The sequence below is a fragment of the Mugil cephalus genome, chromosome 21 (assembly GCF_022458985.1).
Source record: "Mugil cephalus isolate CIBA_MC_2020 chromosome 21, CIBA_Mcephalus_1.1, whole genome shotgun sequence".
NCBI classification, from domain to species: Eukaryota; Metazoa; Chordata; class Actinopteri; order Mugiliformes; family Mugilidae; genus Mugil; species Mugil cephalus.
In genome coordinates this window covers 6,025,409-6,038,179 of record NC_061790.1, presented here as the reverse complement: position 1 = coordinate 6,038,179, position 12,771 = coordinate 6,025,409, and the positions used below count along the sequence as shown (strand labels likewise).

Here is a 12,771-nt window from a genome sequence, read left to right as displayed (position 1 = left end):
GTACAGTACGGAAGCCCTAAGCGGCCATGCCTTCATGTCCTCTGTTGTTATATATGTCGTTACCTAGGAGACATTAAAGCACAAAACAAACAGCTCATGTTACAGTCGACCTATTGCATTAAGCTACAATTTTACTACATTACAGTATTAAGGGCATCCATCAGTCATTCTACTGAGATCTTGAAATGGAGCTTGTTTTCCCGAGATGATGAGATAAATAACCCAAGAAAACAGAGGAAATTAACTCGTTATCACGGGGAAAAAATAATATTTGAATGCTTAGGGCTTCCTTAGTATGGTTCTCAAACGTGATCTACGTCTCCCCGCTGCTTTTCAGCACCAATCGATTAGACAGAAACCGCCAACGACGGCGCGACAGTCGTTTAGTGAAAGATTGGTGGAACAACAGCGGGCATCCTACGGCCCCACTCCACCTGCCAGCTCCTATTAGCACATGCTTCGAACCGCACCTCACAGGTTAATTATTTACAGAGGGACTTAGGAGGAGAAGCAGTGAATATGCAGCGTGTGTAACATCAAGCCACAGAAAGACTTTTACAAGATTTTTTTTTTTTACTTTAAAAATAAGTTAAGAAAGAAGAATTACACAATAACAGTTTGATATTAAGAACTGGCATGCATTTAAATGTGCCACGTTACAAAAATAAATATTTGGCTTCAGAGACGGAGACAAAAAACAAAATGAAGCTAAAAAAAAAAGAAAAAAAGAAGACGTTTCACCATCATAATCTTGGAAACTAGTTTGCCAAAGACTTTTGTAAATCTGTTCATAATTCTGCACATATTGATCACACTATTTTCTATTTTATTTTATTAGATAACACTTATTTTTTTAACTTCATTTTAATCTAATCGCATCTTTCTCTTTTCTTGTGGTTACTTTTATGTGGAAGCGACCAAGTAATTTCCCTCGCGGATCATTTAAGTTTTAACTCCTCACTAGTTGTTTTAACCCAAGAAGTGACTTGGAGGATGGTGACACGTCCAGTTGCCTTTGTTTTAGAATAAACTGTGAGCTGGATGATCTACAGGAGCACATCTTGACACAGTATAATCCAACAACGCCACAAACCACACCCTCCATCCTGGTCATCAAGTCAGGTAGGATTTACCGCAGGCTTCATGGCCAGGCGTACCTAATAAACTGGCAACCGGATGTGCTAATCAGTATATTAGCACACTAAGAGCAACATAATAATAACTTGCATCCTCTACCACATGATCTAACTAAAGCTCTTCTTAATAACGGTATCAAACACAGTCTGGAAACTGCTCAGTGGTGGAGCTTTGCGCTCTTTCCTTTTATCACCCAATAACAACGGGCATGTTATGACCATCGAGGTGCGATGACGACGACCCAGAGCAGGAGCAATTAACATCTCCCTCCTACTCCTGAAATAAATGGCTGCGATGACCTTTATGTATCAGCGTGAGCGTTAAAGCCACAGAGACAAAACGGAGGCAGACACAAAGTCCACCCTCAGCTGTCCTCATGTTGGCAAACACATACATGGAAATCACAAGAGAGACGGAGACGGCGAGAGAGGAGGACTGAGTTCATGATGACAGATGGGTCTGGGAGCCGTCCAACCTCCGCGGCTCCGTAACAAAGATTACGCGGGAGAGAATTCACAAAGAGGCGAACGCGTCCGTGCGGAGATCACACGGGCTCCTCTTTTGAGAATCAAATCTTAAATATACGCAGAGGTTTCCCACGGGGTCCGAAGACGCCGAACCGCTAATGTCAACCAAGCTGTGAACGTCTCCTCTGATGATGCTGCTTGGTGTTTACAGGAGCCGCGATAAACAAAATGGATCACACTGTCGTTGCAGCGAGTGCTAATCTGTCGGTGAAGCCTCCGCTGTTAAACTGCGGAGGCACGAGCCGCCCCGCAGGGGTGAGCCGGGGGGAGAGTCTCTCACCGCGTTGGTGCGAACTGAGAGTGTGACAGCCAATTAAGAGTCGGAGCGGACGTACACATACGCGTACGATCCCCCGGTCCTCAGCACACAAGCGCTCGCACATTTTCTTAATGAGCTTCAGCTTCCAAAAACCTCAGAGGAGGTTCTGATATTTTTAATTTTTTTTGTTGGTCTTTTCTTTGCCAGAAACTCACAGAGTAAAAGGCAAAAGAAGAAAAACAAAAAAAAAATGTAATCCTGCATCCCTCAGCTTCACCGACCACAAACAGTTAGTTAGCATAGCTTTCTCCTCCTCCCCGAAAACAAAAGGACAGAGTTGGCTGAAAACACGCAGGCGGTTTCACCACTTTCCGTTTAATTATGGTTCTTCTGGTATTTAAGGGAAAACAGCGTTCATAACGTAGGACAGAATCTCTTTGTACGAAAACGAAGTCAAATTAAGTCTATTACAAAGTAAAAATCACAATTACGGTTTTGCGAACCCATCAAAGGCTGGAAAGAGACGTATTCCGAGTTGAACTCTGGACCTGCGCCGCTGAAAGCAGATGCATGAGATGAGGCGTCTCGTGAGAGGACTCCGGGCGAGATGCGCAGCTAATCCGCCTTGATGTGCTATGAAAAGGAGCGCTTGACAATTTTCCTTGGCATTTCCTCGGCCAGCGCCGCCTGGTCGTGCATTTCAAACCGTACTGACTCATGAGCGAGGTTATCTAGAGGCTTCTTAATGTGTCGCCACAAGTTTGGAGCCAGTGCGGCCCGAGAGCGGAGCCACAATATTGTCGACCCAACAACACTTACTCCAGACTAACTCCCGTTTACGTTTAAATAATAGTACGCTCTGCTCTACTTCCAAAAAGCCTGACGCCGACGTGACGCAAACGCAAAAGATTTGGTTTCACTTCATCAAAGAGAATGTGAAAAACACAACAACAACTGCACAGATGTATGATTAATTAGAATAACTTTCAGTAATCCGGTGTTTTCAAACATTAAGCTTCTCCTTGTGTTTTCACGCGCCGCAGTTTGATTTCCAGACCCAGAAATAAACTGTGTGCCTCAGCTTTCTTGATTAGCTGGTCTGATAAACTTCCTGGAGTAATCAGCGACTGTTGGAGGTGCCAGATCCGCAGATATCGTGGTTGTTTATACTTGCAGAGGAGTGGAAAAATAACATCTTTATTAAAAAGGTCTATTTATGGACTTCAGGTGAAAGGTCCGCGCTGCTCATTTGCACATGTGGAGAAAGCCGATTGTCACATCTACAACATCATTGACATTGTGCGTGAGTCGCGTTGGCTTTAACGGCGCTAAGAAAAGATTTCTGAGAAACCAAAGTTCAAACGAGCTTTTCATCCACCGTGTAACAGCCGCTTTAAATGACACACGTCCCAGTTCCTCGTGACGCACCGACTATATTGTCAAGGCTCGTCTTCAGGGGAAATTTCTGAGCTTGAATTCCTGCAACTGGCGTTTGACCCATTCATTACCAAAAATCTAATTACAGGGTGCCACATGGTACTCATTTAACCATTAGCTTCTGCATAATTACTTTAGGCAGAGATGAAATGGGACAGAAGAGTCTGAGGCTACAAACAGGCCTCTCTCTCATGCACGGCTCCCTCAGGCAGAATCAAGTAGGGTGTCATTTAAATGGGAGCTAAACCCAGTTTTGGGTTAAACACAACGGCATCTATTATCACTGTCTGAGGCTCGTACAGTGCGATGCGAGTCCCTGTCTACGTCTGTGTAATTTTACTGAGTAGCTCACTAAATAATAGCCATAAATTAGGGCTGGGTGGCATAACCGGTTTATACCGAATACTGGTATTTTTTAAAAAAAAAATTCCGTTATATGAATTTTTAATATATGAAAGTCTTGACGTCCCTGATTTCTGGGGACAATCCTTGTTTTCGATGACCTGTCACCTGGCTTTCCCCCTGGCTTTCAAAGCTTTCCCCAATTTTAGCTTTTTGTGAATGAGAAAAAAAATGTTGCGCACAGACTACAGTTATTACGGTAGCCGGTCGCGTTGCTATCGACATTACAAATAGACCATCCTTAGTAAATCGACTGCATTAACTTCTTTCTCAACCAGTGGAAAATGTTGTGAACATGTGATTATGCATGAAAAAATAAAAACGTTATATACATTTTTGGTCATAGCGCCAACCTACCATAAATTCATCTTTAATGTTTCAGCCTCATTTATGAAGGAACCATTTCAAACTTTACGTAATTATCCATCTTAACAAAACTTACTTCCGTATAAGCCTAATAAGGAAATATGTTCCTTACAATCTTCTGTGACTAACAACAACAACGATTATAACTGGAATTCTGGGTGCATTGGTGATCGACATGGATTTAGTCTCATGTGTCTGTCTATTTAAGTAAAAAAAAGTAAGTAAAGTGCATTATTTGTCGATATACATTACTGTACAACGAAATTACACGGTCAGATGGTCCTGAGCTGTGGGCCAACCTGACCTGGCGCTTAGCAACCGTGTTTTTAGGTGGGAGGAAACCGGAGAGCTCGGAGGAAACCCGTGCAAACACATGAGACGTTTCTATACATCGTCTGCTATTATCTGTCTGCTCTTTGTTGCGTTCTTGTTTGAAACACAACACAACATACAGTCGGTCATGTACAAAATGGCAGCTCCCAGGCTCAGACCACGAGCTCTCTTTAATAGTCCGAATACTGACGCTGCTGCCTTATTCTGAGGTTGTCAAGTCTTCTTTTGCAATGCTCATGTGTACACATTGTACAGTGGCTACATGTAATATGTACAACATAATAAAATAAATTAATATCATCAATAATGCATTTTTCAGATCTAAACATATGTGTCAAGGTGTGTAATAATGTGTGACGACATCCTAACTTCCTTAATGCGACATCATTCTCTTTCCACCATCCGTAGCCTTTACTGCCTCATATTTATACTCTGATCACAGATTAAAAAAAAAAAGGGTGTTCTTCATTTTTAAATCAAGATAAATCCCTCTCGTTAATCAGAAGCTTGGGACGTCTCACAAGCCGATACGTCACATATTCTGAAAGGAGCAGTCGCCTTAATTACTCGTCTGGTCTATATTCAAGCTTTATCTGGAGCAAAGTGAATCCGGCCGTCACAACTACAAGAACTTCGGCAGCTCACAGCGTTAACGGCGGCTCGTCCGAGACAGGAAGAAGGATGAGGGCAGGGAAAAAAAAATGTCTTTTTGTATTCCAGAGTGGAAACTGATTAAATACATGTCCAGTTCACCACCGTGGAGGCTCTCGCGTGTCAAAGACTAAACCTCGTTCTTTCTTTTTGCTCTCAGAGCAGCAGCAGCAGCAACAACAACAAGGCTCAGTGTCCACTAAATCCAGACTCTCTGTAAGAATGTGGAGTACATTCATCTTTTTTAATGTTTTACATCTTCGGAAATTTTCCTGCCGACTTCAGATCGAGCCACTTCGCACGTCTGTGGAATAAACAATGAGCAGCTAAAGCTGAAATAGGTTCATTACTGCAGTTTTGTCTGATTTTGAGAAAAATCGGTTAATTATCAGGTTTAAAATCACTTCACTGTGCTTATTTAATCCTTTTCCATCTGCAAACGCTGAAAATCGCCTACACAGTCAAACAAAACCACGTATGTCCAGGTCCGTTACCCCGTTAAAAGCCTGCGATCGTGTCCTGCTTTTAATGTTGCCGCTGCTCCATTACATCCAGTGTGCGTTTCCTCTGGGTTCTTTGTGCACATGTGACCTTGACTCTTCACCTCGCTCCACAATCTATGCGCACTATATTTCCTGGACTGTGTCCGCATCTCTGAAGCCTGACAAAAAAAAAAAACTTGTGAATATGTGTAATTGTTAACGGTCGGCTTAATGTTTTTGTCCCTAATTTGTAATGATAAACACACACAAACACACAGCAGAACAATTCTTTCTCTGTGCGTAATTAGAGAGAAACCCTAAAAAGGAGGGAGCGAGGGAGGGCACTGGTCTCGGTTCGGTTCCCTGTCTGTCCTTCTGCTCTTTCTCATCATTTCAGATGAAAAATGAAATGACATTTAAAATGAGAGATACATTAAACCACGCTTGTCTGCCAGGAGGTGATTAGATTGTCGATCGGTCAGCTCTGGTAATGACAACATTAAAAAAAAAAATACAGACACATTGATCGGGGCTAGTTCTGAATTACAACCTTTATTCGATTTAATTATTCGATACTAAACTGGAAACACACGTTGAACTTCAAATTTCCCGCCTCATTAATTGTTATTAAATGTAAACTGTGATAATTAGTAACGCGGATCGATGTGAACAACGTTATGAAGCTTTTGATGACAACAGCTACGATCACTTGTTATCAGCTTCGAGATCGCGCTGAATAAATGTTTATCATTTCTCTTTTTCCCAACGCGGGCGCTGTGACATGTCAGACAGCGACAAAGTTTCATTTACGTGCAGGGGCCCCGTTGTTGTGGCAGAGACAAACACAACCGAGCCGTTATTAATGTTACTAGTTACACCTGCGCTTTCCCTCCCACGATAAATCAAAATGCCTGCCTTAAAAATATTTTGCAAACCCTAATTTAATCTTCAAGGGCGTCTGCTGGTTTTTGCGCGCACAAATCACCCAGTTGTGACCGTGTTCGACTTTCCTCCGCATAGTATTACCATCTCCAAGTGGAGACTGGAGAAAATCTGCCACTTTTCCTTTCCATCTGCCCACAGAAAGCTGTGAAAAGCCGGTCTGAGTAGCCTGCAAATGGAAGTTATGTCTCCAAATATTTGCTTTGACGACTGGGTCTAATTGTGTGTGTGTGTCTCTGCCAATCCCCTCTCCCGGCGTCGACGCCGCTCTGTGCCAGCGCCGCAATATCAACAACTGTGCTAAATCCATAAGTAGGTCCGGTTTGTAAGCGATGATAATCACGTAGCGAAATAGCCTCTGTCTGGCTGAAACTCAAAGGCCATTTAAATCCGCCGGGTGCTGTCCTCGTTCGCTGCACTTCAATGTACATCTCTTTGATGGTGTTTACCGTAAACGTCTTTATAGAAACGCAGTTGGTCGCATGTCTGTGGCGGCGGAGAGTTTAACGCACTGGAACTTTAAAAACACGCACACAATAACAATGGGAGTGTTTTCGGGGGAAGCCCAGAAGATGATGTCAAGGGTTGAAATACATCATTTACATCTGTTTTATTTGAACAGGGAAGCTAATAATAGGCTACAGGCTTATAAGAAATCAACCAATGGGATTGGAATAAAAGAACTTACATTTAAAAGTCATGAAGCTTTGAGCAACAAGTGTATCTCAGACAGGTTCAGCTCTTAATTTGCTTATAATTACTTTAGTTTCAATGCATTGCACTTTCTTGGACACTGTATAGTTCAACAGAATAGCCTAACCTGATTGTTATGAGCTGAGCGCACCTGTAGTCGCCAAGCTCTTAGCACTAAGAATTGCCATTTTCCATCATATGGTTGGACCTAGACCTAGGTTGGACCTAATTTATGGTTGAATCATTATATCTAGGAAAGGTCTCACACACATAAGTTTAAAAATGTTTTAGTTCATAAAAGCAAAGCAATCACTTAGCTCATCCTGTCATGATTTCAGTCCACTACCGTTAACTCGTGTTCATAAACTTCCCCCCTCCCAACCGCGCTCTCCACTGCAACAGAGAACAGTTAGTGGGTAACGCAGCAAAATTAACACACAGGCACTGAAGTCCTGCCCGTCTAACGAATAAATCCTCTTGTTATCTCGCTACAGCAGCGGAAGCAGCCCTGCTTGCCCGGGTCCTCCGAGAGCTCTTCCTTCCCCTCCTGCGCGGGCCCGGCCTGGGCCACAACAGATTGACTCAGCCTGACAACAGCTGCCAGAACCCCGCAAGCCTCGTCCTCCGGACACTGATGGATCGTGGGAGGGGAGCCAGGGTGATTAGCCCCCGACACGGGAGAATTATTGCGCCGCACCACCCCAAAAGAGAAAGCACCCGAGTGTCAACCGAGGGCATTTTCACGTTGTTAGTGTCCGTTCGGTCCGTGCGTTGGGTTTGAACCCGGCGCGCCCGCGACAACAAGTGGCAGGAATGTACAGGGACGCTGATCCATCTCCACAGTGTCCACAGGAAAAAAAAAAAATCAAATGTCAAAGAAAGAGGCTGCCTCATTACCAACCAGAACAGCATGTTCTATTTTCTAAATTATTTGGCAACATATGGCTTTCACCTCGCGCTTGGCAGTGACATACACTCACAAACGTCCACTGGAGGTAGGCGAGATGATGTTTCTATTTAAGGAGAAATTACTCCTCCTTCGAAACGAATTAGCCGAGAAATCCCACAGCTCAACCAGCACGCATGGCACGGGGAGCCGCTGTTTGCTTACTCCGCCAAAAGTAAAACCAGTCCTGCAGTCCCTTTGTCCTCCCGGCATTTTTGCTCCTCTCACGTAGCTACGAGGCGTTGCATCTGTTCTTGTCAGAATTTTCATTCATGCAACACGCTTCTGTCTCGAGCTTGACCATCCATAGCGGGAACATTTGACTATTCAAACAGACTTAAACCTCGGAACTTTACCAGATCAGGATTATTATTATTCCTTTTGTCGAGAGGCATTCATCCAGACCTTCGCAAAGATGTGGCAATCCCTGGCCAACACTCGAACAGCGCAGGCCAACTCGCTCGTTCTGGCCCGCGAAATCTTTATCGAAGATGAGAGAGAGATGAAAACTCTCTGACACTCGGCCCCTTGACGGTATAGAGGTCGTACGCCGCCATCAATCCTCATTTTTAGACGGTGCCAGTTGTAGCTATGTGCAACTGACCGGCGAGCTCAACTGTGTCAAGGGTGCTCCGATGCACCCCCTCCTCCTCCTCCTCCTCCTCGTGTCAAGTTAATCGAACGGCCACGTCTGGGGCTGAAAAATTGACCTAATGCAGAAACTGCGGTTCTGAAAATAGCAACTAGAGGCTGGCTCCAGAAGTGAGTGCATCCCCGTAGACTTCTGAGTGAAAATATTCAAATTTACAGCAGAATTTACATGAAACGTGATCACAGACTAGTGTGAAAACAGTTTTATTCTCTTAAGCTTGTTCGTGGCGACTGTATGGGGTCAGTTTTTATATAATCTACGTTTTTATACCCACAATTATGGGTGTGGACACTTTTACTGACATGTGGGTCCTTCACAGGTTGCTAGCTGCCTGCCTCAGCTCCACCTCTTGTGCCATTTTAGAATTAACTGGAGTTCGGTCCTGCCAAGATGGCGACGGCCCGAGCCGCCACGCTGAGTCTCAAAACTCCTAAGTTATGGGTGTCCTCACAGAGGGTTTGTCCATCGCTACAACCACTCAATGGTTGTAATTATGTAAAGAGCTTTTGTGATATAGACCCAATCTGGAGCACATTAGCACTACATTTCCTCCGATAGTCGCGTCGAATGTCAATCTAATTGGCGCTATATGATTTTGGCCCAACATGGTGGTCTTCCATCAGCCACTCAGACATTTAAAACTGCTTGATAGCATTAAAAGAGTCTGTAATTTGCTCTTGCATTAGAAAACCACAAAAACAAAGACTAAATGACTTTAAATCTCGATGACTAACTTGACACTGATTTTTCTCGGGTAACACTCATCTTCTGACAGAAAACAAGCGAGGAAACATGGCTCATAATTTTTATTGAGAAATGTGAAGGCGTAGCCAGTGGTGAGAGGACCACATTGGAAATAGTTTTTGTTGGATGTTCTCTCTCTTGTTTGTCTGGATTTTCTCCCAAAAGATCCTTAAATTCTCCAAAGAGGCCTATGTCATGCAATTGTGATTTTTAGTTTGAAAAAAAAAAAAGTATGAATCTGTCCAGGATACGTGCTTAAGTACATTAGAGCTCTTAATAATCTATGAGGTAGATCTAAGCAATGGTTAAAGTCTAAATATGAGAAAGCGGCCCCACATTGAAGATTTAGACACTTTTATTTAGCTTATGTTTACCAAAAAAACTTCTTTCAAAGAAGACATAGACAGAAAATATGGGTGTACACGTGTGACCACTATAAAAAGTTGATTACAGTAAAATAGCGTTCTTGACGAGTAAGCTAAACACTTATTTAATACTACTTGGTCAGAAAACACCTCGTCCTCCAAGACCCTTCCAGCTATTTTTACTGCAAACATATTGGCTCGCGATGGCAGAAAAACCACAGGTGTAACTGATAAGACTAATGAACTGTCCCGTTATGCCAGGCCAGGGAGACAGCGTGGGCATAACTAGAAGTCTGGAGCTGGGAAACAGAATTTAAAAGAAGTATTAATGTCATTAGATAGCTATGCTGTGCATATCCTGCATGTAAAACGTCTGCAGTGAAAACTATTATCCTAAAAGTGTACAAATCAGTGACAAAAGGTGGGCACTTGGACAACGTGTTTCCTTTACTCATTGTTATGGGAGATTTTAGCCACAAAGCTGAACTGTGTACAATCTCAGAAACAGCTAATCCATCCACATTTTCACATATTTGACCTGCTTAATTGACCGGAAACGCACAAATCATGGCTTATTATCACAGTCATGCAATTGTGTGCAGATTCTAGCACATATCAAAAGACAATAGTTGCAAAATGGCCCCAAAAGATCTTTTGGGAGGTTATTGGCAGAATATTCAACTAGCATTTGTGTTTAATCATCAGCACCCAAAACACGGGACAAGCACATATCTTTCAAAAGTCAAAAATGCTCTCCTGCAGCTGTGGGATTCCTTCTTCTCACTACTTCCAAATTATCAACATCTGTATCGGGTCAGAAATACTATGCAACGACAGAGCACTACTCATCATGTCACTGGAATGACTCCTAGACATAAGTAAATTAAAAACCCTCTGTAGAGCGCACATAAACAAGCCCCTTGTTCCATAAAGAAATGCAGATTTTCACATTGTTCTGTGCTGAGGCAGATGGTGGCTGCTGGTGTGTGACCACAAGGAAATGAAATCATTCAAAGATAGTGTGGCATTGACGCCCCTGAGAAAAATGATCAATATTCCTTGTCCACAGAGGAAGACATGCTGCCCTGCGCAGTCTATATTAATTCACAGTGTGGTTTACTCCAACCATAACGGGGTTGAGGTTCAAACCATGCAAACATTTGCCTGGCTATATTATTATAACTAGACAGGTTAGGACACATTTGTTTGTGTTTCAATGACGAGATGAAAAATGCACAAATACGCAACCCACTCTATGATTAAGCAGCAAATCGATAACAAAGACAAAGATAAAGTGATGAACATAATCTGTGAAATGAGAAATGTCCGTGGACAGCTATGTGAAATCTGAACTCTATAGCTTTTGCCTTTAAGTGCCACTATTGTCTCCTGCTACCAACCTTCCCTACATTTCCCTTTTTGTAGTTTCGTCTGAATCATCACATTCAGACTGCTGCATATGTACACACTCAGCAGACTTTGAAAGACATATCATATTATCCAACTACCACATCTTCAACTCATTAACCGTGACTTGTTTACTGATTTGGCAAAAAACAAACCACTGTCGAAATAAGAAAAAAAAAATGCACAAAGGCATGCGATCCCCCTATGGCCACAACTGAACTGACCTCACAGCGCTGGGTTGACGGCGACTCTGGTGAACCAGCTATTACTTGGGGATTAGAAATTTGATTGGAAATTGGTTTCCTGGTTACTGAAACATGCTTTAAAAGCACTTCCACTGGCAGTAAGCACAGGCTTACCACAAACATGCTAAGCCTTGATTTAAAGCCAGCCACTCTATTATATTTACCAATCTGCAGGGAGCTTGCTCACCCAATTCAGCTTATATTTTCAGTCGGAGGTAATAGTGTTTGGCCTTTGTTAAAACTAGAAAGGCGTCAAATCTACTTTATTCTTGTGACTAATATATAGTGTACCCTCACTTTACGTCTAAAATGTACAAATTTAAGCCATACCATCATTTATGACAATATAAAATAAATCATAATCAAACCTCACAAGAAATAAATAATAAAATTTAATGGAGCGAAACACTGAATCAATTAGAAAATCAGGGAATGAAGGTCACTTTGAATATTGTGTAAAAAAAAATGATGCATCCTTTTCTAGTGCCAAACCTCACAGGAATATTTTACATTTTATATTTGTATAACTATTTTCCAATTATAATAACATGTTCATATATATAATATTAAAATGTAAATGACGTCTGATATGATGCTTACATTTCGGCAGTGTATTAACAATGAGAGCATGTTTCTTTTAAATACATGCATTCATTTTCATGCCCAAGTATGTGACTTTACCGATAAGCGGGTTGTTACTAAATTAGCAGTTTTTTTAATGGACTTTGGTGTAACATTCTTCTCGCACTTCCACGACCGGCAGATTGTGCCGCTGCGAGCAAATGAGACGTGAGGTATGTGTGTATTAAAATGCATTTCTAGCCGGGACATTTGTGAGGAGCGGGGCGCTACCACACTCAAGACTAAATCACGGCGAAGCCCCAAACTACACCGGCTCGGTTGACGTGTGCTTTACAACCGGGGATCAAAGCAAAACAGACTCACGACTTGCAACGGCTACAGAAAACGACTCGGCTTCCTTTCGTCACAAATGAGACCAGTTGCACATTGTAACACAATAAAGACGACGCGCATACACTGATTGAAACGAAAAAGGGGTAAAAGGGAAAAGACACAAGGAGGCATATGTTTCATCTGGCCAATTAGCTAGCCTGCTAGCCAGCAGTGGTCACAACAAAATGCTTCTGCTCCGTACTACACTGAAGAGACCCTGCTTTAGCTT

The 12,771-nt window shown here is 42.6% G+C and overlaps 1 protein-coding gene across 2 annotated transcripts in view; it reads right to left on the bottom strand.

Moving 5' to 3' along the window:
* Positions 1-12,771, bottom strand: part of extl3 (exostosin-like glycosyltransferase 3) — a 29,995-nt gene that overhangs the window by 16,999 nt on the left and 225 nt on the right. Inside the window, exon 2 of one of the 2 annotated variants that reach the window (XM_047573325.1) lies at positions 5,607-5,773. The exons of the other annotated variant lie outside the window; for it this stretch is intronic. The gene's annotated coding sequence lies outside the window, so the exon portion shown is untranslated. The remainder of the gene's footprint in view (positions 1-5,606; positions 5,774-12,771) is intronic. 2 annotated transcript variants of the gene reach the window in all.